Source organism: Piliocolobus tephrosceles, chromosome 4, assembly GCF_002776525.5.
Source record: "Piliocolobus tephrosceles isolate RC106 chromosome 4, ASM277652v3, whole genome shotgun sequence".
NCBI classification, from domain to species: domain Eukaryota; kingdom Metazoa; phylum Chordata; class Mammalia; order Primates; family Cercopithecidae; genus Piliocolobus; species Piliocolobus tephrosceles.
The window spans coordinates 141,322,830-141,348,988 of record NC_045437.1 but is presented as its reverse complement, the minus strand read 5'-3'; the positions used below and the strand labels follow the sequence as shown (position 1 = coordinate 141,348,988).

General features: G+C 45.5%; 1 protein-coding gene across 1 annotated transcript in view; it reads left to right on the top strand.

Annotated features, from left to right (window-relative positions):
• The window catches only part of AFAP1L1 (actin filament associated protein 1 like 1), a 67,612-nt gene that overhangs the window by 1,110 nt on the left and 40,343 nt on the right, over positions 1 to 26,159 (top strand). The window lies entirely within an intron of this gene.

Sequence of the window (26,159 nt, the reverse complement as noted above, 5' to 3'; positions counted from 1 at the left end):
CTCTCAGAGTGCAGGGATTACGGGCGTGAGCCACTGCGGCCGGCAGCGCACATTTTAAGTAAAGGTCTAGACATGGCCTTTGGCAATGGCCAAATTGGCATGTGTGTGTCTGTAAAGAAGTGTCCTGCGGACACGTGAACAGTGTCAAAGACTGGGAATCAGAACCCCAGGGTTTCAGTCTGCACCTCTGGAATCCAAAGAGATCACAGGTATGAAGGCAGTAGATAAACTAGTGAGTGCTGTGCCAACAGGCGAAGCGTTGTTGTTATTATTAATAATGGAAAATTCCTTCCCCTCCCCACGATAATCCCACACCTCTCCCCCATCTGCCTGTTTGCTGTGCTGAGCCCCCCAAGGGAGAAAAAAAAGGAAAGAACAGGGGCATGGGAGCAATTAGGAGGCACTGGGGCAGGGATGAGCCGGGAGCAAGTGTGGGGTAACCTTCCTTACTGTTACACGGAAAGTCAGGCTTGGCGAGCTCAGAGGGCCAGAGGGGACTCCTGGCTTCCAGTTCAACTTCACCTGCCCCTCCCCAACACAAAATACTGCATTAACCTTCTCCTTCAGGGACTGGGAAGGGCAAGCAGGAAAGAGAGGGGTCTTCTGTATTTGGTTCTTCAGCAACTGAGGCCTAGATTTGTAAAGCAGTTCTCACCTGTTAACTGATTTCCAGGCAAGTGTGCAGAGTGTACATCAGGGAGGAAAAACAGAGAGAAGAGGCACCTCTCACACCCCTCAGTCCTGCTGTTCCCACCTCCCACATCACAGGTCTAAAGCAAATACCACCATCCCTCCTCCCCTTCACACTCCTACCTGCCCCCCACCTCCCCCACCTCTCCACCACTCCCCTCCCCACCAGTTTTTAAATACCACCCTGTCTGATCTCCAGTACAGAAATCCATAGCTAGGCCTACCCAGGCTTGTGGAAAGTGCACTGTGTCATCCTAAGACATAGTGACAATAGTTCACTTCACTTTAAATGCTTGGTAACCAACACCTCCACGTCAGAAGGCTGCCTCCAGAGCACTCTTCCTAGGAAGTCAGACTTCCCGGGAATCCCTTGGTGCTGAGAGCCTAGGAGGGCTCTGACTAGCTCTCTTCCCACAGGCTTTTCTAACCTACTATCTTCCTTCACACCTCTTGTCACAACTTTATAGACGTAGTTATCGTCATAGTTAGTGTCGGCCTCCCTACCTGGAAGTAAGCTTCAGGAAGGCAAGGAGCGGATCTATTATGATCAATCTGCTGACACCGCGCACTGAGGAGCTCCAGCAGTGGTTTAATTAGTAAACTACAACACACTTTATAGTGCACTCAAACTGATTACTTGTACAGCAATAATTAGTAGTATTCTCTTTTTAAAAATCAACACTGCTGTACAAGTAATCAATTGGAGAACAGTAGTAAGTATACTCAATCAGTTCTTGGTGACCTACAAAGGCCATCTCAAGTAAAGTGGTCTTGTGGCTGGGCACTCAAGATCAGTTTAACTGACTGGATCCTCAGTTCTCTACTCTGATAAATAATTGCAAACACAACTGTGTTATGAATCAGAATGCAAAATCTGCATGCATTTTTAAGATAAAACGTGAGACTTCAACAAGTATTCCAGGCTGGGCGCGGTGGCTCAGGCCTGTAATCCCAACACTTTGGGAGGCCAAGGTGGGCGGATCACTTGAGGTCAGGAGTTCGAAACCAGCCTGCCCAACATGGTGAAACCCAACGTCTACTAAAAATACAAAAATTAGCCGGGCATGGTGGCGGGTGCCTGTAATCCCAGCTACTCGGAAGGCTGAGACAGGAGAATCGCTTGAACCTGGGAGGTGGAGGTTGCAGTGAGCCGAGATCGAGCCATTGTACTCCAGCCTGAGCGACAGAGAGAGATTCCCTCTCAAAAAAAAAAAAAAAAAAAAGTATTCTAGCAGACCTTTCTTGTACCCCTGTTCCCAGGCAGGTGTGCACTCTCTTCTGTCATCAGGGAAGGCTTAAGAAGCACAGGTCTCATTTCAGCCCCCTGCCTACCATGTGTCATGCCCAGCTGACTGGGACTGTCATGCCCAGCTGACTGGGGAGGAAACCACACATCACTATTCATGATAATAACTGAAATCATCAAACTCTTGACATGTGCCAGGCACTGTCCTCAGCTTCTTATGTGGCTCCTCTCAGAACAACCCATAGGATGGGGCCTATGAGCTGGGACTATCATGAATCGTACCTCAGAGGAAAGCAGGCTCGACTAGGGTATTAGCCAGCGAGGGCTGCAATAACAGAATACACAGACTGGGTGGCTGCAACAACAGAAATTAATTTTCTCACAGTTCTGGATGGTGGAAATCTAAGATCAAGGTGCAGTCAGGGTTAGTGTCAGGTGGGACCTCTCTTCCTGGCTTGTAGGGACACTTTTTGCCTTGTCCTTTCATGGCTTCTCTGTGCATCCAGAGAAAGAGCTCTTGTGTCTCTTCTTATTATTATAAGGACACCAGTCCTATTGGATTAGAGCTCCACCCTTACAACCTCGTTTAACCTTAATTAACTCCATAAAGACCCTGTCTCCAAATACAGTCACACTTGGGGTTAGGGCTTCAACATATGCATTTGGGAGGGACACAATTCAGTCCATAACAACAAGCTTAGGTCACTGACATTAATTTGCTCAATCATTCATTCCCCATGTGAGACACAGAGCTGGGGTTCAAACCCAGCTGTCTCCATATCAAAGTCTAGAACCTAGATGCCAAATCTTCCTGCTTCAGGCCCCAGATAGCTCCATGGCACTTAAGCTGCACTATTCAGATATTTCATAGCAATTGCTGCTAATATACTGGGCATAAAAAGCTCAGCATCAAAGTCAAGTGACTTGAGAGTGGAAACAAACTTGGAAGGTAGAATTTCTCTTCTAACAGGATATGTGTCTTCCCATGGGGGGAGAAAAGGATTCATATAACACAGTAACAGATATAGAAACCACTTAAATAATAATGGCAGTCCTTCCAGAGGGTTTCCTGATTCACAAATACTATACAAAGAGAATCAACCACCAGGCAAAGCCAATGTCTATGGACACCACCTTCTACAGGACAAGTTAATTAACTCTCTGTCCCTATCATCTCCCACATCATACACGTAAAGCAAATAGTGCCACCCGCAGATGAGGATAAATTATGGATACCAATAACACCTATTTCTTGGATTTGTTATAAATAACCTACAAATAATACCTAGCATAGGGGATCCACTCAATAAATCCTGGCTATTGTAATAATTACATTTTTTTTTTTTACCACACTCATCATTAATAAGACTGCTTTATAGAACTTCACTTTCTTCTTCCATAAGCTACTGCAACTCTCTTGTTGCTTTTTGAGTCCCTGCTCTGTTTTAAGTACTGAGTTAGACAGCTTTGTGTACAACTCAAAGACAGGGAACAGGTTATAATCTTGTTTGCATCACGGTGATCCCTTATGGTACTTGTCTCTTGGAAATCCACTTATGACCTTCAATAACTGGACCACTGTCCAAACGACATTTCTGAGAGACCGAAATGTTCATTTTCTGTTATATATTCTCTCTATTCAAGCCTACTGACTGTGGCTATATCATCACAGTTTCGCTTTTGCGAACTGTTCATTCTTCTTGAACCATCATCTCTTTAAGGCTATGGTCTGAATTTTTTCTGATTTTTTAAAATTTGCCTTCTTAATGTCCAGCATTATGTCTGATCACCCAGGTTCATGTGGAGTGATTGATTTCCCCCAAGGTTCCTTTCCTTTCCCCTTCACAACTGGTTCTTTTTCAACTACTACAGTTCAACTACTCCTTCTTTTCCTGGCCAGACTTCTCAAATAAATGGTCAGCAACTCCTCCCGCACACTCCTTTCACCTCCTGCAGCCTCCTTTCCAACCACACCCTCCATTGAGACCCCTCTCTGAAGGATCACAAATGGCTTCCACTTCCATTGGACCAAGACAGGAGTTTCTTTTGCTGCATGCTGTGTTCTTGGGGAGATCATGTTGTTTACTGGGCAACTCAAGAAACGATCTGATGTTCTTCTTTTCATGGAATGACATTTTCATTGCTCAACAGGTGATCTAAGAATCCATTCTGTCTGTGTCTTGCCTCCATTGAACCAGCTTTTGAGATCCCAATTAGGAAGGCCATGTCTTCCCTACAGTGACCAAGCAGCCTGTAGCTAACTGGTATGATGAGCTCCCCCTGCAGTGACTCGAGACCCAACTTCTGTCCCCAAGGCTGTGAATTTCCATGCAGACATACCTCTTCCCTGACATCCAAGTTCATTTCCTACTCCTTCTATGGTAATGGTCTTTTGAAAGGAACCCTTATCCATATTCGAATCATCTTTTTGATCCAAACATATTTCATGAGGTCATCTTTGTCAGTGTTGGGACTCAGTGGAACTGAGTGGTTCAGAGAATGGACAAACTTGGGTTTGAGTTTTAACTGCAACTTTTTGTATGACCTTGGGCAAGTCACTTTCTCTGACCCTTCAGTGTCTTCATTTGGAACGTCATGGGAAAAGTCATACATGTAGTCTAGCACTCAGAATTTAACCACACCCTGCAATGGGTGTAAGTAGTCATACGGGGCCATATGACTTAACTCTGTTCCCTGTGGAGGCTTCTCGTGGTCACTGGGCACTGCTTCCATTTCTTTGTCTCCTGCAGAAGCTGTTTGACTTCTCCACTTTTGTCAAAGTTTTGCCAGCCTCTCCCTCAAATATCAGTTTCAAACTCCCATTTTCACATGAGTGAGCATCCTGCCAAGTAAGTTCCTCCCTCCCACCCTCTGCCAAGAACATATCGTTACTCCATTCTCTTCTTTGGTCCAGAAAAACAATCCTGGTTTTAGATACCGTCACCTTCTCATACCCTTCTTAATCTTCAAGAAAACCTCAGAACCAAACAAAAAAGTGAACCCATCTGTGTGCAACACCCCCCACCAAACCCCAGCATTTTCCTCCTTCCTTTCCTGGCCAGACTTCTCAAACAAATGGTCGGCAACTCCTCCCGCACACTCCTTTCACCTCCTGCAGTCTCATTTCCAATCACACACTCCACTGAGAGCCCTCTCTGAAGTATCACAAATGGCTTCCACTTCCATTGGACCAGTCTAGCCTTGCACCTCCATGGAATCCCATCTCCTGGCCTCTAGCTCTGTTGAGCCTCTCCTCCTTTCTGATGTATTCTCCCAATTTGCAGATGGGAAAATCACGGATTTGGGAATAAGTCTAGGTTAAATGACCACTGCCTCATCCCTCCAGGAAGCCTTTTCTGCCTTCTTCCTGCCCCATCCCACTGTTATAGGTGCTGATAGCCTCTGGGTCTCTCCCACCCTAAGACAAGTTACCCAACCAAGTTGTTTCCTCAGTCTGTAAAGCGAGAAGAATGAAATCCATAGTTGGGAGACTGAAATGCAGTCATATTTGCCCAGCTCCCAGTGTCTGGCCCATAGTACGTGCTCATTAATTGTTATTTCCCATCTTCTCCCACTTGCTTTATCTTCCCTGTTGCTCTGTCTCTTATCTTCTTGCTCTCTCTTCTTTAATGGCTCTTGCCCCTCTCTCCCCTGATCTCCTGACCACCTCATACAGCCCTCTCGCTATACTCACTCCTGTGAAGAACCAAACCCTTTTATGTGAGTAACTCTCAGATGTCCATCACCAGCCACAATTTGGCCTCCAGTCCCTCATGAACTGCTGCCTATAGTATATTTCCAATCCAAGGTCAACTCCGCCTTTGGGTGACCCAGTTTTGAACTCATCTTATTCACCACCAAATCAGATGACCCTTCCTGTTTCTCTTTTTATGCTAACAACTCAACCACATAAGAAGTTATTGAAGGAAATGGGGGTGTTTATGAACAAGACTAAAGTTGAAGGGGGGACATGGAATCAGTTCTCAAATTCATTGTCCTGTAGAAGAGGTAATAGAAAGTTTCTCCAGAAGGAGATTAAACAGAGGCCAGTTTGAACTCAATCTAAAAGAAGCATACGAATGAAAAGAACTGTTTAATGGTAGAATACAAGTTGCTTAGGGACATAATGAATCAAAGTTTGAGTGGCCACTGATCAGGGAAGCCACAGAATGGCTTAATATGTAGCTTAAGGACTACCCTCACGTAAAATTCAAGAAGCCTTCACAGCTTGACCCTTTTGCGCACTGCAGAGAATAGGACTTCTAGAAGTGTATATTTCAACCTAAAGCATTCTTTTTTTATTTAAATGTACAGTATATTATAGCTTTTTTTTTTTTTTTGGAGACAGAGTCTTGCTCAGTCGCCCAGTCTGGAGTGCAGTGGCGCGATCTCGGCTCACTGCAAGCTCCACCTCCCGGGTTCCCGCCATTCTCCTGCCTCAGCCTCCCAAGTAGCTGGGACTACAGGCGCCCACCGCCATGCCCGGCTAATTTTTTGCATTTTTAGTAGAGACGGGGTTTCGCCGTGTTAGCCAGGATGGTCTTGATCTTCTGACCTCATGATCCGCCCGCCTCGGCCTCCCAAAGTGCTGGGATTACAGGTGTGAGCCACCGCGCCCGGCCTATTATAGCTTTTAATAGGACTTATGAATTATCTATGCTTAAGGATGGAATTTGGGGAGACCGCCTGATGCAATTAAGGACAGTTATTTACAGCTATTGGTCTGATCATGCTTAAACCCTTCAGTGGTTTCTCACTATTTGTAAAACATCAGCTACTGTCCTTGTGGTGCCTCAGGCCTGCCCTGTCTACTCTCCGCCCACTTTGCCAGCTCGCTTTGGACCCCCCCCCCCCCCCCCCTTTCCCCGCCCCCCTTGCCCCCCCCCCCCCCCACCTCTTGCCCTGGGCTCTCCTCACACTGGCCCTACTCCTTGCAGCTTTGAATATTTTGTGCCTTCACCTGGTTCACCCTTGCTCTTCCTTAGCTCACTGCTCAAAGATGACTTCCTCAGGGCAATGTTTCCTAATCTCCCAAGGTACATACCTGTTTTAGATGTTCAGAGCACCCTGCACTTCTCATGAATTGACATTTTCACAATCACAGTTCACTGTGGGCTTGAATTAGCTGTTCATATGAGCTCTGTTGGGGCAGGGCTCTTCTCTCCTTGTTCTCTGCCCTTTCCCCAGGACCTAGTGTATTGCTTGATGCATAGTAGGTGCTCAGTAAATGTCTGTTGAGATGATGAATAAGTGAAAGTGAGAGTACAAAATTCACGGAGTAGAAATTGGATATGGCCACTTTCAACTCCAGGATTCTCCACGTCAGTGATTCTCACTTTAGGGACAGAAATGTAGACTTCATCATTATCCATCATTTCCTTTGCCTTCGTCCTTTATACAGTCAAATCCCAAATCCTGTTGACTGTTATTGGGAAATATATCTTGGATGGCTTCTGTATCCTGTTGCCTCGGATAGGAGCTTCCTGTTTCTGCTCTTGCCTTCTCCAGCCTGCCTTAAGGACCACTCCCTATTTATCTAAAGCAGTGGTTCTCAAAACCAGCTGGGCTCAGAATCACCCCCGTGGAGCCTACTGAAAATACACCCACAAAGATTTGATCAGTGGGTCAGAGGTTTAGGAATCTGCTTTTTTTTTTTCTTTTTTTGCAAATCCCCCAGGTGATTCTGATGTTCACACAAGGGTGATAATTACTGTTTTCAGGCACTGCTTTTATCTTGACCCTTGACCTTGCCCAAACACCTGCTTCTAGTTCTGTCTTTCACACTTTTCAAATGAATGGGACCCTAGGGTCTGGGTCTGTTACCCAAAGCAACCTCTGAAAGCATGAAATGTCTCATTTTATCTTTAAAAAGCCATGCAAATTTTTTATTAGCATCCGTAATATATCTGACCCCTTCTGTCACCCTCTCAAAGTATCTTTTTACAAAATGGACCTTCAGAGATGCATTGTGTTTATCTTGGCTTCTCCTTCCCCTCCCCTCCCCTGCCCTCCACCATGGACTCCCAGGTGATATGAACTCCAGCCTACAATAAATATCCCAGCACAGAGTGCCAGAATGGAAATGGTTCTGGACGTGGAAGCAGAACACCCACATCCAAGCCCTGGCTCAGCCGCTCACTTCCATGTTATAAGAAAATACATTTTTATAAAGTTTTTAACTTTTAGAAGCACTTTGACATTCAACAGTTATCTTCATTTCAGCTTAGCTTCAGGGACATTGCACATCATACACAGAGTGCTTTGTGCAGAGGCTGGGCAACCCCTGCCCATGTGATCATACATGCTGTCACTTAGCAGCTGTTCACAGTGTGGTGGGGGGCGGGGTTGCTATGGGCAAGAAAGAACCTGTGTAATGGGGGACTCATCAGACAGAGAATTGACCCACTAAAGTCCATTTTTCTGGAGACCCTTCCAGTCCTGAGTTTCTCTTCTGCGGCATCTCTTGACCCTAGTGATGGCCCTGTGAAGTAGACAGCAGAGACATTCTCCCCATTGGACAGATGCAATAACTAAGGTTCAAACAGATGGCTCTGCTCTTCCCCCTTCCTGAAAGATGCAACTTAGTGTCATCTCCCTGCCACATCCATCTCTAGATCTCCCCTGACTTTGGGTTACCACCACCCACCTCAGACTGGACTTTTAGAAGTTTTCACCACACTTGTTGAACTATCTGTTTTATGTGTGTATGAGTCCTGAGGACTAGGACTATCTTCTCTGTCATATTCCCAGTGTCTAACACACAGCAAATGCTTAATAGTTATAGTCAAGTGTAGTTATTGCTGAAAGCCCACTATGACTCAATAGATGCTGTCATATTCCCATTTTATACATGAAGAAACCGAAGCTTTGAAAGGTCTATTTATTTGTGCAACCCAACTCACCTCCATACCTGAGTTCTTTACCATTGCTCTCCGCTGCTTCTCCATGAATGTTGGAGGGTTATACCCAAGTTAGCTATACGAGGGACTTGCTAGGTAAGATGGGCTAACTAGGTAAAGATTTCTAAGTGGGGACAAGGAGGGTGCCAAGAAGACGAAGAGGAAAAGCGGGTCTGAATAATTCCAGGGAACATCCTTTATCGATGAAGCGGTATAGCCAGGCAGCCTGCATGAGGTTTTATTTCTTACCCTTCACATTCTTCCCACTGTGGCCCTTGGAGTTCTGGTATTCAGCATTCATGAAGCTCTCATTCTCCTGGAATCAACAAAGAAGCTGACCCAGGAGGGCCCAGCCGGGGTCTATCCTCCATCTAAATTCCATTTGGGGAATCCCAGCCTTGCCCCAAGTAGGGAGTGGAGGTGCAGAGCTGGTCTGGCGTGATTCTTCTCCCTGGCACAGCTGTCAGGCTGTGGCGGAGGCAGAATGTGGCACCACATTGCAGTCATACCAGTTCTAGGGAACTGACCAACAGCACTCCTCACAGGAGGCAAACTTGGGGGCTTTTTATAGCCTTCTAAGAACCTAGAGGAAAACTGATCTCCTGAGAGAGAGAAATGGAACACGTGCCTTTTCCAGGCGCCATTCCCTCAACTATGTAGTCACCAGATGCCTGCAGTTCAACTTAGGGCAAGAGTCACAGCTAAGTGAGTAGCATAGTGTGGTGGAAGCAATTCAGTGCCGGGAGATAAGGATCCTAACCCAGTTCCTTTAATTCCCCCTTGGGCTTCAGTTCCTTCACCATTAAGGTTGAAGTATTATAGTGCAGGGACCAGCAGACCTCATCCCAAGGGCAAAATCTGGCCTGCCACCTGTCTTTGTAAAGAAAATTTTCTTGGAACACAGCCACACCTGTTCATTATATATTGTCTATGGCTACTTTCTCACTATAAGGACAGAGCTAGGTAGTTGAAACAGAGGCCAAAAGAGCCTAAAATATGTAGTATCTTGTCCCTTACAGAAGAAGTTGGCCAACACCTGGATTAGGCTGTAGAGAGATTGGGAGTGTCTCCCTGGAGCATTGTGGTGAGAAGGATTCTGAGGGTGTGTCCAAACCAAGGAATGAAGCACTGTCCTTAAACCATACGAGAGTGTATATTCAAGAGCAATGTTGGGAGGACCCCGGAATGCCATTTACCAGTGTTTTTCAAACTACTTTTGGCCTCAGAAACATTTTGCAAACAAAATCTTAAGCAACAGAGCTGCTATGGGTGAAGTGGGAATGAGAAGCCCATTCCATCCCTCTTACTCCCGGGGCAGTACCTAAGGAAGCTATGCAGATCCCATAGGCTTCAGCAGAAGAGCATTAGGAAACCACTTATCTAATCCTATCTCATTCATTCTCCAACTGGGGAAACAGGTACAAGGAGTAGTGGCTTGCCTACAGTCACCTGACGGGTTCCCATTTGGCTTTCCACATGTCACTAATGTGGTTACCAGGTATCAGCAGAACAGAGACATATTTCTGCTGGGAAGAAAGCCTGTCCATTGGCTTTGCAGGGCCTTAGGGCTGCCATTAGTGCACGGTGACCAGGGAGTGTCCTTGCTGACCTGGAGCCCACCTGGTTCAGGGGTGGGACTTGGCCGGGACACATTGTTGATATCTACCCACGTTTCACCGTGGCCTAGTCAAAGTTTTAGAGAATTTTTTTTTTTTCTGACAGCACCAAAGCCAAAAGAAGAAAATAAAAATTAAATTAAACCATATATATGTTTATTGCATTGATACAAAGATATATTTTTTTAAAAACTCAGAATATACCTTACAATTGACATCTTCATGTATTTGTTTTGTTCCCTTTTTTTTTCAAAAAGCTGTTGTTCAATATGAACATATCTTCAAATCAGTGGTATCTTAGAATGGAGAAATTATGATAATTTATACTAAGACTTTCTTTTGAAGATGGAACCAGATTTATTCATTTGTAGAATAAATATTTACTCTTCCTGCCCATTCTTGTTGGAGGGTTTGCTGAAAGCAGATCCTGCTGATGCAAAACCAAGGGGGATTTTTTTAGCTCCACTTGGCCCAAAAAGAAAACTGATCTCCTGGAAGCTGGAAGTGTGCCAGGAAGCCAGAGAGCCTGATGGCTTTTCCTCACTTCCAGCCAGCAACCAGGTGCAGCTCTCAGAGGTTCCAGAGAGGAAGCCCAGGTTTCTCTCCCAGTGTGGCAGAGAAAGTGAAACTTGGTCACCGATGCCTGGAACATGAGGTCATATCTAGTCAGTGTCCATCAGAGAGAATATATAAAGGACCAGAAGTTTCAAGGGACACTTCCTAGCCAGGAGTACTGCAGAGATGGCATTCCAGATGGAGAAAATCATAGAAAGAAGAGCCCAGAAGCATACTCAGAAAGCAAAGCGGGGCAGCATGCCAAGAGCCCAGAAGAGCAGGTGGAGGTGAAAAGGGGCCTCCATGTCCTTCCAAAGAGTAGGGCCATATTCTCCCAGTCGCTAACTGGGTGTGTCCCTGTCTTTAGAGGTTGTGTGGCTTGCAATCTGTAACTAATAATAGAGACAGGAGAGTACGAGAACTGAGGTCTCTGGCCGTGGTATCAAATTGCCTAGGGTTTGAATCCTGGCTCTACTCCTTTCGTTTAACCCCCTGAGTTTGTCTCTTCAACTAAAATGGAGATAACAGTCTCCTATCTACAATGAGGGATCATTGGATTCATATAGTAAAAGCACTCAGCACATAAGAAGCAGTCAACTTTTTGAAAAAAGAAAGCAAATGCCTAAAACTCAGGTTTAGAAATAACTGCTTTTCTTAATAAATTAGAAAGTTATCCAAGTTATCTCTCTGACACTTTCACTCTCGCTCCTTGCCTGCCCATCCTGCAAAGGGATGGTGTTACGGAGACATTGGGGATAAGCCACAGGGAGTGCATGGAACACGTGAGGATCTTTCATCATCTGTGTCACAAAGGAAAACTGGTGTCCTGGGCCCTGGGGAGCAGTGGATGAGTTGTGAGCAGGAAGAGATTATGATGTGTTGCAATTTGGGGAAATTATTAAAGCCAGCAGTGAGCTCACATTAGAATGGAAAGGGAGAGATTGGAAAGAGGTGGCCAGTTAGGAGATACAGCAAATATCTCAAGTGAGCAGCAGACTATAAGACCTTGATGTTTAAAAGCAGAAATACATAAAACTTTAAACTCTTCCACTTTGAGTTAGGTTAATTATACATGATTGTTAGTTTAATGCAGAAGCAGAGAGATATTTGGGGCATTTCAAAACTCAAAACATCCATTTCCATGACTTTTGATCAACGTTTTCTTGGATCCTCAACCCCAATGATGGAGGCAGGAATCACCCCAGGGTCTCCTAGAGCCTATTCGGGGTGGATTCCTGTGGGGAAGGTTCATGGGGGGCTGGCCCAGAACCAAATCCAGGTTTAACACTGAATGGTTTCTGCAGGTAAGAGGGAAGCAAAGGGGGGAAGACTTCCTACCTGGGCAGACAGTCAGAGTGGCCATCTGAGCTCAACTTTCAGCCTCCCACCTAGAATATCTAGTCTAGGCCCTGGTCTGGTTGATTTCCTTTCATCACTGACAACCGCAGCAACATTAGTAATCATAATGAACCCTTACAAGCATGATTCATATGTACCTGGCTTGATGCATACAGTCTTCATACATTGTCTCCCTTTCTTCTTGCCACAACCCTTTGAGGTAACCACTCTTATTATCTCTGTCTTACATTGAGAAAACAGGCTTGGTGAAATGATGAAACCTGCCTGGGTGAGGGAAGCCAAATCCCAGGTTTGATGTTGGGTACGTCTCACCTGGGTTCACAATGCCACAGCTACCCAGTGTACTGATTCCTCCCTAGCCTTCCTGATGGGGGACTGTCCCACCTGGGCTCTATCCCTCTTGAACGGGATACCTATCTGCCTCTCTTAGTTCAGATTGCTGGAAAGTTACTCTATACAGTAAACCTAATATTGTGGTCTTGGAACTGTCACTCCTGGTCCATTTCTGCTCCCCCAAAGCCCCAGTTCCCCCAGGGAGCACATCTGCTCCACCCCTTCTCTTCTCCCACTCCCCAAGAGCCCTTCTGTTCTTGGAGACATCTGTCAAAGGCAGAATTCATGAGGCCTCCCTAGTCTGTGGTCCTTCCTGTGAATTCCAGGTTGTCGCTTAGCCCCTCCTTAGTGCACCTGCTCTGTACCCATTACTGTGCTGAACACTGGGCAGATACGAAGTCAGGCATCATCTCAGTCCTCATGGATTCACAGTTTAGTGGAGAAGGACATCAAACAAGTCATCTACTCTGGCGCATACAACAGGGGAACCTCCCCTGTCCAGGAAGGCTGGATCAGCCTCCTGGAGGAAGTGGCTTCTAAACCAAGAGGTAGCAGTTGGAGAACAGGTTATGCAGAGGAAATACCACAAACAAACCGCACCAGGGTAGGGTCTCAGATATTGCAAATAGGTCAGAAATAGTAAAAAATAATTTTTAAACTCTATTGAATAGAACAAAGCCAACCACATACTCCTATTAGTGTAGCCTGTGGCATCTGTTGATGATTTTCTGATTTCTTGATCACACTGAGGTTTCTGCAAGCCAATTGTCCACCTAATCCTTTGCCTTTCTGACTAAGGTGCTATTCAGTCTCTTCTGAATTCCAGATGTTGTTTGATTGGAAGTGGGAGGTAAGAGGATGGCACATTTATATTAATCACAATTTACCAATTTACAAAACTTCAGTATACAGGGTGCTCCTGCTTCTCACCAGCATCATCAGCCTTGAGTCTCACAAAAGGTCTGTAGAGGTAGGCAGGGCAGTTATGACCACCCCACTTTGATGTTGAGGAAATTGAGGCTCAGAGACACACAGCGACTTGCCCAAGGTCACACAACCAGTAAGTGTGGAGCTGGGGCTTGAGCCCTGAGATTCTGGCTCCAGTGCCTGTGTTTTCTCCAGAGCACCAAAACACAGTGCACTGTGGGATGTGGAAAGTTTCCAACCCTGGCTCCTGTGGCCTCTGGCAAGTTTAACCTTGCTAGGCCTCAGTTTCCTGTCAGTAAGACTGGGATGAGAGTTCCCACCATATAGGGTTGTTGCAAAGAGCAAATGAGGTAATAGGCACTGAGTGTTAGGCACAGAGAATATTCCCACAATGGCATGTAACAGTCAAAATGAATGAACACGATAACAAGCAGCAATATGGATAAATCTTAGCAGCTTAATAGTAAAGAAAAAAGTCAAAAAAGGTTACCTATAGCACTATATTCTTTTAATACATTTTTAAACTAAAAATTTAAAATAATATTTTCAGGAGTACATCTGGTTGTACTAAAACTATATACAGGGGAAAGCAAGGACATGGTGAATGCAGCATTCAGGATGATAGATTGGGCAGGGGAGGCAGGAGGGCGCGATCATAAAGTTAGGTGTAAGATATTGTCAAGATCCTAGCTTTTGCTTTGAATGGTAGGTTCGTGTGTGCTTACTCCATTATCAAAAATAACTACATAAATAAATAACTAAAAATGTGGCATGCATGGGCCAATAATGAGTATCTTATGAAGCAAGGATTCGGATTAATTTTTGTCCACCTGAGGTTTTATTTTTATTTTTTTAATTAATTAATTTATTTATTTGAGATGGAATCTCACTCTGTCTCCCAGGCTGGAGTGCAGGGGTGCAATCTTGGCTCACTGCAGCCTCTGCCTTCTGGGTTCAAGCAACTCTCTGCCTCAGCCTCCCAAGTAGCTGGGACTACAGGCATGTGGAGTTGTTTGTTTGTTTGTTTGTTTGGTATTTTTAGTACATGTTAGCTAGGCTGGTCTCAATCACCTGACCTCAAGTGATCCGCCCACCTCAGCCTCCCAAAGTGCTGGGATTACAGGTGTGAGCCACCTCACCTGGCCATGAGGTCGTATTTTTAAAAGAAGAAAAAGTGCAAGGCACAGTACTCATCATATAGGAAGTGTTCAATACATGTTGGCTGTTATTATTATATAGCTTTATTACTATTGATTACATAACCCACATACCCCTAGTCAGAGGCTTTTCTGTCAGCCCAGAGAGATTGGTGAGATGGGTCCCCAAACTCAGACGTCTCAAAAGCAGAAATCCCCAGTCCCACTAGGCCTCAGGCCAGATATCCGATCTGGTGAATGAACAGCAATTGGGGAATGGTCAGGGGAGCTTACTACTGGCTCCAGCAAGGTCTGTAGGTAGGAGACGCCTATGAGAGGAAGGCCAGAAGGTACGCTAGTGCTGCGATTGAAAGCTTAGGCTCTGGAGTGAGATCTAGGTTTGAATCTTGGCCTGCCAGCTGCGTGCCTTTAGACAAATGACTGTGCCTCTCTGAGCCTCCCTTGGCTCATGTGTAAACAGGCGAAAACAGAACCTACCTCACAGGGTCATTATGAGGAGTGAGGTAATCCATGCAAAATGCTTAGCACAACATCTGGAACATCACTTCAGCGCTTGAAAATACTACCTGCTTTTACCATCAGGCATCCCAGATTACTCCCTGGGACTACGCTGCTTCCCCACGCCATTGGTGGAGGAGACGGTGCAGGACGCTGGATGCGGAAACAGCTGCCATCTTGTGTGAGGAGTGCGCGTGTGTCACAGTTTTCCACTTCCTCCTGGACCCATTTCCTTTGTGAGCTCAACAGGGAGGAATCCGCAGACAAAGGAACAATTCTGGGAGAGCCCAGTCCCACAGCCAAAAGCTGTTTCCTCAGAAGCGGGTGGCCTTCCCCCACTCCCTCCTGTGTGGTCTGGAAATGGCTTGGGGAGAAGAAGCTATGGCTTCCGTGGAGGCCCAGAGCTGAGAAACAAAGTGCCCCAAGTGACAGCCCTCCTGGTGGAGGACGGGAACCTGGGCAGAGCTGATGCGAGGAAGGCCTTTGAGGATGCGGGGCTTCCCTGAGCCTGTCATCCTAGCCTGATTCTTGGGAAGAGTGGCTCCCAGAAACTCCCCATGACCACCCTCTCTTCCTGAAATAACTGTGCGTCAAAGAATGGCACTCTACCGTCTCTAACAATAATCCCTACGATTTACCAGCCTTTTCCCAGCCATTCCACATTCCCGCCTCACACAAACCTGTTCATGGGCTTTCTAAGCCCCTTCTTACAGACGAGGAAAATGATTCTCAGGGGGTTAAATAACTCACCCGAAATTACATACTGGCAAATGGGAGGAGTTAGAGCCCAAACTAAGTCCACCAAGTCCCAAATTCTTCCCACTGTTTTTTGCCTTCTCTCTTCTTCATGAATGTTTCTGTGTTTCTATCCTGTGGAGTCAAATTTGTACTATTCTCTTCAGCATAAGAGGATATTCAGTTTCCTGCAATCGCTGTAATTAACACACACAAAAGTCTTCCAAGGTGACCTCACTACCCCTGCCCTCCCTCACACAGGGGCTATATTTAACTCTTGGAAAGCACTAAGACTGAGGCCTTGGCTTTGCAGCTGGGTTTTTTTTTTTTTTTTTTTTTCTGTCCCTTTGTCATTCTTTTCCAGCCTGCATGTACAGTGGGCTTCCCTATCCAAGCTGGGACAACAGGAAGTGTTTGTCTTAGTGATAAACAATGCAAGTCCAACCAGCGCCATCTCCTTCTACATTCTGCCCACTGTTTGGCCTTCACTTGGACTCAGAGAAGTGCTTGTAAATTCAGAGGAAGGAAGGGAGATGTCCTGATGGCCCCAGCTGGGTAGATTTGCAACAATTTGGAAGAGTCTGTGGGCAGGGGAAGGACAGATTTCTCAACCCAGGAAGTGAAGGGCAGTTCTGCCAGCCTCACCTGAGGAGCTGGTGACCTCTCTGCAGAGTAAACCCAGATGTGGACATAGACAGAAGAAGCATCCTGAAGGAAAACTGGGGGAGGCATAACAACTAAATCCTCCAGTATTCTCATTCTAGCATCCTCAGTTTCCACATGTGTAAATGGGGCTAATCCACCTTATTGTAAGACTTAATTTATGGGCCAGGCACAGTGGCTCACGCCTGTAATCCCAGCACTTCGGGAGGCCAAGGCAGGCAGATCACGGGGTCAGGAGATTGAGACAATCCTGGCTAACATGATGAAACCCTGTCTCTACTAAAAATACAAAAACTTATCCAGGCGTGGTGGCACGCACCTGTAGTCCCAGCTACTTGGGAGGCTGAGGCAGGAGAATTGCTTGAACCCAGGAAGCGGAGGTTGCAGTGAGCCAAGATCAGGCCATTACACTCCAGCCTGGGCAACAGAGCCTCCGTCTCAAAAAAAATAAATAAATAAACTTAATTTATGTAAATAATACATGTAAATCACTTAAAGCAGAATATGTCTTATAGGAGTAATGGAAGAGTAATGGAGATAGCTAACATTTACTGAGAGCTTACTATGTGCCAGACTCTGTTCCAGGCACATTTACATGTGTCGGGGCCTGTTCCCACTGGTGAGGTAGATATGCTCACGTTACTGACGGTGTACATGAGGCACAGGTTGTTAACGTGAGTGCCCCAGGGGTACACAGTTTGGAAATTGGGGAACAGGAATTAAACTCAGGTGGTTTAGGTTGCTCAATGTCTGTTATCATTATTTCTCAATGTATATGTTAGAATTAAAATCCACCAACTACAAAATGTGCATCACTAAATAAATTGGCAACCGTATTCATGTGAGGGATACAAGTTCAACAAAATAGAGCATTTGGGAGCCTAGCCAAGTGAAAAATTGGGCTTCTACTTCCTTTTAAATACTGGGGGTACTTTTTGTTGCTTGATTTTTTTTTTTTTTTTTTCAAACATCTCTTTACCATACTGAGCCACTGTAAGGCCAGACATGGTTTTAAAATCACACTAACTAGCTGTTAGACTTTATCAATTCTTAAAAGAAAATAAAGTTTGCTCCAAGAATTTATTGTTCCGTATATACTTAAACATTCGCCCTGTGTTTGGCGCTAGCCAAAGCTGGCAATCTTCCTGTACTCAAGGAGCTCAGGCTTAAGTTGGGGAAAGTGACCATCATCAAAAAATACGTAAGTAAATACAAAATCTTACCATGTGAAGTGCCACAGGGAGAGATACTTGATGCTACCATGGCATAAAACGGGAGGAGTAGGTGCAATGAAGAGGACAAGGAAGGTATACCTGAGGAAATCAGGATGGAGTGGAGAGCTAAAGAGGATGTTACTGGCTGACAGGGGAAGGGAGTTCTGATAGGCAAAAAGAATAGCTCATCAAAGTCCCTGAGTTAAGAGGCTGAGGAACAGAGTGTGAGGAGAGCCTGGAAGGAGGTGTCCCTAGAAAAGCCTGCAGGGGCCATGCCCTGTGCCTCACGCCTGTAACCCCGACACTTTGGGAAGCTGAGGTGGGCAGATCACAAGGTGAAGAGATCGAGACCATCCTGGCCAACATGGTGAAACCCCATCTCTACTAAAAATACAAAAATTAGTTGGGCATGGTGGCCCACACCTGTAGTCCCAGCTACTCAGGAGGCTGAGGCAGGAGAATCACTTGAACCCGGGAGGCGGAGATTGCAGTGAGCCGAGATCGCGCCACTACACTCCAGCCTGGTGACAGAGCGAGACTCCATCTCAAAAAAAAAAAAAAAGAAAGAAATGAAAGAAAAGAAAAGCCTGCAGGGTTTGAAAGTCACAGGAAAGGCTGCTCTTCCTTTCCTTTGCCCTACCCAAGCACTGAGCTCACATCTGATCAGCACACTGCTTTTCTTTCCAGGGTGACTTGCCTCCCCGCTGGTACAGTGGGTCATACCCCACTAATATGCTGGTTTGTTAAAACACAGTATGCAGAAAGTTCTCTCTAAAATAATGGTCAGAAATGTTCAAAGTAATGCACTTGTTCTTGCTCGAGAACAGGAGCCTTTATGAGATGGAAATTGGGTCATTTTCCTTTACATAAGAAAGGAAATTTGAGCAAATCAAAAGAAAAATTGTAGGCCCTTCATAAAACCACAGTCTCACAGTGGTTTTTTTTCCCCGTTTTTAAATGGTGCTAGTTGCATTTACTCTGACTTTGAAAACAAAGAAGGATAAGTTATCTTCGTGATCTCTGTAAAGAGGCTGGTCAAATAGTGAGGTGGGGAAAAAATAAGTTGTATATTTTCCTACTGCTTTGCATTTAATGAATTTGTAATTTGCAAGCTGTTTCCAAGCATTTTTGTACATTCCAGAGTCTGAAAGGTACACAGGAATGAGATCATGAGTCCAAGTGCCAGCACTGGGCCCAGTTTGATAGGAGCCAATGCAGGGTTTATTATTCTTGTGGCTTGCTGAAATTTAATTACTTGTCTTTTGTTATGAACTCATTATCTTTGCGATCTCTAAATAAATCTGACCTTCTGTGCGCTAGTGTCCTTACTGGCTGCGATAAATGCCTCTTGCTTAAAGGTTTCACTCAGGCTGCATCAGGGATGTGAACCAGGTAGCAAATGGTAGTACTTTTTATTGGTAGCTTAATTTCTGCTATCTAACATCTTATTTTGATTTCAGTCATGTGAGGAGAAGATAGAAAAATGATCTTACTCTTAGTTGGGTACTCACCAGGAACAATAAGCACTTAGCAGTCTAATCTTAGATATATTTTAAATAGGTTTCTAAATTTATTTGAAAAACTTTTTCGCAATCCACAGAATAATTACCCCTCATCTTGGGTTTCTGAGCCTCTCTGTCTCACTTAAAAGATTGAAAACCTATAAACAATGATTAGTCCATTTCTTCCTGTTGTATCTTTTTCTCATCATTGGAATTCACTGTACCTCCCTAAGACTCAACTAAACCAAGCAAGATAGATGGAATTTATTCGTGGTTCTAAATAAACTGGAGATATAAAGACAGTTCTGTTCTGATGCCCCGGTCTGCCAAGAGCAAAGACATGAGAGGGGGACAGCTTGGGAACTGGGAACGAAATTTTTCCTGACTAGGGACAGCAGAGACCCAGGATTCCTGGGTTGTGTTATTACCCTCTGTCTAGAAGATATTGTCTCCTTATCTTGCCTGGAGGGGGTCCTTGGAATGTGAGCACCCAGAGGGAAGGGGCTCCGCCAGCTCCTTGTGCCACAGCCATCCCAAGCTCAGTGTCAGGGCCAGAACCATGAATAGTTCACAGGATGAGGCTTTCAGAGTCCCACCATGCCCTCTTGTCACCATACCTTCCTCCTTTGTGCCTACCACTGCACTGAAACTCCACAGGATTGTTACAGATGAATGAAGACAGCAGACATCGAGTGCCTGAGCACCAGACACATCAGTTCATTTCATCTTCACCATGACCTTGGAAAGCAGCTACTGTGATCACCCCCACTGTTCGCAGGTGAAGAATCAGAAGCTTAGGAAAGTTTAGAGATTTCCCCCAGAGGCCCACAGCTAGAAAATGACAGAGCTGGGAGGGGAGCCCAAATTGTCCAAGCCTGTGCTTTTAGCCACTCTTCCATGACTTATCTTAAGCATCAAGCTTTGTGTTAGTGTTGTGTGAACTTAACACAAAATGCTTTTTCCTGCAACTGGTTGTGTGACCATAACTAAGTTAAATAACCTCTTGGACACTCACTTGCTACATGTTTAATATAAAAGGATTAGACTAGGCCATCAAAATATTGGATTCATTGAGTAAATGTTCACTGGGCATCTACTGTGTACTGATTGAGACACAGACCCTGTCCTCATGGAGCTTGTTACAACTATAGCAAATCTATTCCTAATGCTGTCTGATCAATACTTTGGAGTCTGCATAGTTCTGGAGAGTATTAGAAAATAACAACAATGACAAAACAATATACAGTATGGCCATCATTTAGTGAATGTTTATTCGAAGCATGGTGCCATGCAAAGTGCTTCACAAGCATTACTCACCTAGTTTTCCAACCCTATGTGGTTGGGATCCTGTTATTCTCATTTTGCCTATGACAAAACCACGGCTCAAAATTTCTAATGTACCCATCAATACACAGCTCAGAAGTGGCAGTGCAAGAATCCCAATATACATGGGTCCGACCCCAAAGCCCTAGCCACTGCACTATTCTAAGCAAGACTCCATACTCCAGCTATTTATAATCTTCAGAGGCTCCTATTCCCACCTTGACTCTCAGTTATTTCAGAAGAGGATAACTAATTATAATGTTTTAAGGAATTGGAGAGGTTTTCTCACATTCCTTATGTTCATAGATGTCCTCTGTAGCATATTTGTTCTGGTGGAGTATTTTGCAGAGGTTGAACCTTGGACTGCCCACATCAGAATCACTTGGAGTACTTGTGAAAATGCAAGTTCCTGGATCCAGGGACAGACCTACCAAATTAGACTTTCTGGATGGGAGGTCTGGGAATGTGCATTTTCAACAGTCCCGCTGGAGGAGTCCTTTCTTACTAAAAATTGAGGTTACTCTCCCGGTGGTATATATGAGCCCCAGCAGAATCACTTGTCATATGCCTTATACCCATGTGACCTCTCTGATTTAAATTCTCTGATGTTTTAAATATCTGTGGTTTGAATTCTCTAGCATTATAGATGGAGCTGTCATCAAACCTCTGTATTCACTGTGATTGGAAGCTAGCTTCTCGCGGTGAGCTCTGTATTGTTCTGGAAGAGCCCAGCACTGGCTGAAAAGTTTCTTACATCCATGATGTATATCAGGTTTTCTCTGGGATGAGATCCCTGCTGTTAATTCAGGTATTTGCTTTCAGTGGTTTATTTTTTTTTTTCTATGAGATCGTCACAGTTGAAGCTCTGAAGTTCAAACAGGCCCAGTGGGGAGAGGGCCTTCACGTGGGAATTTCAGCCTCCCGGCGAGGGTTTCCACCCACAGGTGAAGGTATCCCCAGATCAGGAGCCCCGTGAAGTCATGGCCCAGAGCCGTCCATTGGAGGGCTGTGAGAGGAAGCCCAGTATTCACATCTGCCCACCTCCCCCCATCCCCAGCCTGGCCTCCTGGCCTCTGCTGCACTGAGCTGGGCTGAAGTCTTCTGATGGAGTGTTCAGGTGTGGGGCCAGACAGGCCAGGGTTCAAGGCCTGGCTTTACTGCTTGATGGCTGAGTAACTTCACTTCTTTGAGCCTCCATTTCCTCCTTTGTAGGGCATTGAAAGATTAAGTGAGATAATGTGCATTAACTGTCCAGCACAGGGTAACTGCTCAGCTCCAGGGAAAGACTCTTGCAGGTTCAGTGCAAGTTGTGCTTTGCCGCATGGTTCCCCTTCCTCTGCCTCTGCTGCCTGCCAGATCCGTTCAGGTCGCAGAAACCCGCCAGGACTGGCAGCCCCTCATTCTCCATCTGCTTAGCTCAGATGCACTCAGTTCCTTTCTTCTCCTTTGGTCTGTTTGAACTTTGGTGATCAAATCTCAGTTAAAGGAAGAGCACTTAGATGTCAAGGTCCCATGTTAAGAATCCCATCAAAGACCAGGAAGTAAACAAAAAAGGTATTACAAAGCTTGGGTGCTAAAGCTCAGGTTTTTAAATGCAGAGCACTCATGCAGAACCTAACTGTTCTTACTTTAGAAACAACTATAACAAACCTTAAATTAGAAGCGGTAGAGCATTTAGAAGCCAGAAAGCTGCCACACATAGGCAGTTACTGATAGCAACAAGAAATTGTTGGAACCTCACAGCAAAAAGAAAGACAAAAGGAAAGAAAGAAACAAAAGAAGGGAGAGAGAGGAAAATAAAAGGAAAAAAGAGAGAGAGGGAGAGTGGAGAGAAAGAGAGAGGAAGGGAGACAAGGCGGGAAGGAGGGAGGGAGGAACAGATTTAAAAATCCTGAAAAGTTTAGCAATCATTAGTCATTCACTGGGGGGCAGCAGTTTTTAAAGTGTAGCTAGGGATGAGGGGGTTGCCTGGGGGCAGTCCCCAAGATGTTTTCAGGGGGTTTGTAAGGTCCAAACAAATTCTATATAGTACTAAGACATTATATACCTTTTCACTCCCATTCTCTACAAGCTTACAGTGGAGTTTTTCAGGCACAACCTGTGATGAAGGGGTAACTTTGAAAGCTAGTGGGATAAGTATCTCTGTGTTCTTGTGTTTTAAAGATTTTTCGGTTTTAATGTTAATACAATAAATATTGATAGATACAACCCACATAAAACAAAAGCAATTTGCGGTCCTCAACAATTTTTTTAAAGACAGGGTTTTGCTCTGTTACCTAGGCTGGAGTGCAGTAGCACAGTCACAACTCACTGCAACCTCCACCTCCCAGGATAAAGCGATCCTCCCACCCCAGCCTCCTGAGTAGCTGGGACTACAGACACGCGCCACCACTGCCAGCTAATTTTTTGTATACTTTTGTAGATGGGATTTCACCTTGTTGCCCAGTCTAGTCTCAAATTCCTGAGCTCAAGTGATTCGCCCACCTCGTCCTCCCAAAATGCTGAGATTACAGGCGTGAGCCAACACGCCTGGCCCAATAATTTTTAAAAGTGTAAAAGGACCCCGATACCAAAAAGTTTCAGAATGACCGGTATAGGGATAAACAGCCCAGGGCACCCCTGAGCCATAACATCCTGTGGGAGAGCAGAGAAGTATCATGTGCTTTTGAATGTGAGTCGTGGCTGCAGGCCACAGGAGGGCTCCCAGGCCACCTGCGGCTGCCTTCTTGCATCTTCCATGGCCTCCCTTGTGAGTAATTTCCTAAGAGAAAGTTCGCATGTGTGCATGTTTGAGAGCGAGAGAGAATGCGCATTGGGACAATTGGAACAATCTCTTATTCGTTTTTTCTAAGCCCTGCCCAGGGGCCAGGCTGACACATAATTAGTACTCAGTAAATGTTTTGGAACTGAGTTAATCAACATTTAGTGTATTAGTCTGTTCTCACGCTGCTAATAAAGACATACCCGAGACTGGGCAATTTACAAAGGAAAGAGGCTTAATTGACTCGCAATTCATCATGGCTGGGGAGGCCTCAGAAAACTTACAATCATGGCAGAAGGGGAAGCAAACACATCCTTCTTCACATGGTGGCAACAAGGAGAGGTGCCAAGAAAAAAGGGGGAAAGCCCCGTATAAAACCATCCGGTCTCATGAGAACTCACTCACTGTCACAAGAACAGCAGCACAGGGGTAACCCCCCCACCCCGGCCATGATTCAGTTACCTCCCACTGGGTCCCTCCCATGATATGTGGGGATTCTGGGAGCTATAATTCAAGATGAGATTTGGGTGGGGACACAGCCGAGCCATCTCAGTGTGTCTGTTGAGGGTGCCAGAGAGGTTTGTTATTCCATTTGAAAAGATGTATTTGAAAACAGCTAAAATTTGGCTAAAATGATTTTAAATGATTACCTGTTTTAAAGAGGGAAACATGTCCATCCAGAACCCATGTTTATGTGATATGGTGGGGGCTCAGGCCCTGGAGGCAGCAGGATCTTCAGGCACCTTTCACCCCCCAGAGCTATGCCACTCTGATCTCTAGGGATCACACAGACTTGGAATCAGTCTGGCTCTACCTCTCAAGCTGTGCCACCATCATGGGATACTAAGCTGCCACAGCCTTAGTATCATCTTCGGAAAAATTAGGCATCCCAATAGGACTGCCCACAGATGTGCCCTGGGGATTGGATGGAAACATGCACAGAAAGCCCCTCCCTCAGTGCCAAGCAGCTGAGCATGCACATGAGATAGGAGCTGTCCATATCAGCCTTCAGCTCATTGTCAACGAGTTTGGGGTGATGATGGATTTTGTCACAGACTGCAGCATCGTGTTTTCCTAACAAGAGTCCCTATCTATACATAAGATTTATATTTAAAAGAAGGTCCTAGTGTGGTCATCTGTTCATTCCTCTCTTGTCAGACACATGAAGAGCACTCACACTGAGCAGGCCCCAGACCAGATGATAAGGAAGCAGAGATTCACAGTCCAGTCCACGCCTGCTAGAGCCTCACAGCCTGCTGAGGGAGGCAGGTGCTCAGGGATCAGCACAGATCAGTGTAGTAAATTCTTCAGTGACAGCAAGAATAGCTGACTTGTGGTGAGCATTCACTCTGTGCTGGACAAGGCCCTTTGCATGCCTGGTGTCATTAATTCTCACAGCCACCCTATGAGGCAGGTTCTGTTATTATCCCCTCTTTAAAGGAGGAAACTGAGTCACCCACAGGTTAAGTATTTTGCTAATGAATGATAGAGCCTGAATTTGAACCCAGGCGATCTGGCTCCAGGACCCATTCTCTTCTGCGTGATGCTGTATCTCCTCCTACACCTCCAGGCCCTGCAGCTCCAGGTCAGTGTCTCCTGTTCCCTCAGGAGGGCCCAGGGTGGGGAACAGCACATGGAGTTAGGAGTCATGGCTGGAGCTGAAGTCCTGGCTTTTCTTCTTGCCTCTGTGCAACTTCAAGCAAGTTAGTTATCTTCTCTGAGCCTTAGTGTCTTCATCTAAAAGGTAGGGGTGATCATGGGACCTACCTCAACACTTGTGCGTAGGAGCAAAGAAAATACTGTGAGTCAATATATCTCTGTGGTTAAAAGAAGAGAATGAAGACAGCAGCTGCACTCTAAGCTCTGCAGCCGTGTGATCCTGGGGAAGATATTTAACCTCCTGAAGCTTTACTTTCATCCTCCATATAATGGAGATAATAAAATGCTTGATATAAGATTTAAATGAGACAATAAAATGTAAAAGGGCTGAACACAACTGATAATGATTGTTCAGCACAGGTTAGCTTCTGTTATCACGCTCTTGTGCTTAGTGGGTTGCAAAGCAGGACGGTACTACTGTGATGAAGCTGGTCTTTGGCTCTAAGGCAAACCAAGTCCCAAGTTACCTTTTGGGGCAGGGAGACATCAGTGACATCATGGTCTTGGCACACTGAAGTCCTTAAAGGACTCTGTGCTCTAGGATCTTGCAACTCATGTGGTCCAGGACCACCAGCATCAGCTGCAGCTGGGTGCGGATCAGAACTACAGAATCTCGGATCCCACCCCGCACCTCCTGAATCAGAATTTGCATTTTGACAAGATCCCCAGGTAATTCTTACACACACTCAAGTTTGAGAAGCATTGGTGTCACGTGGAAAGAAAGAATGGCACTGATAACATGGAGTGAGAAGAGTTAATGTTTAGTTTGGCTGTGGCCAAGGCACCGGAAACAGAAGGTTCCAGAGATTGAAGCACATGAACTGATGGGACAGGAAGGCTCTCTTTCCTGCCTCTGTCCTGGATGGCCAGGGGCTCCAGCCTGAGACCTGTGCTGAGCTTCGAGCTGCAGTGAGAAAGGACCCTGGTCAAGCAAAGCAGAGGGCAATCTGGGGCAGAGGGAGGCCTGAGAGCCCTTGCTCGGGGTTGCCTGAGCTCAGGGTTGCCAGGTGAGCCCAGGAAGG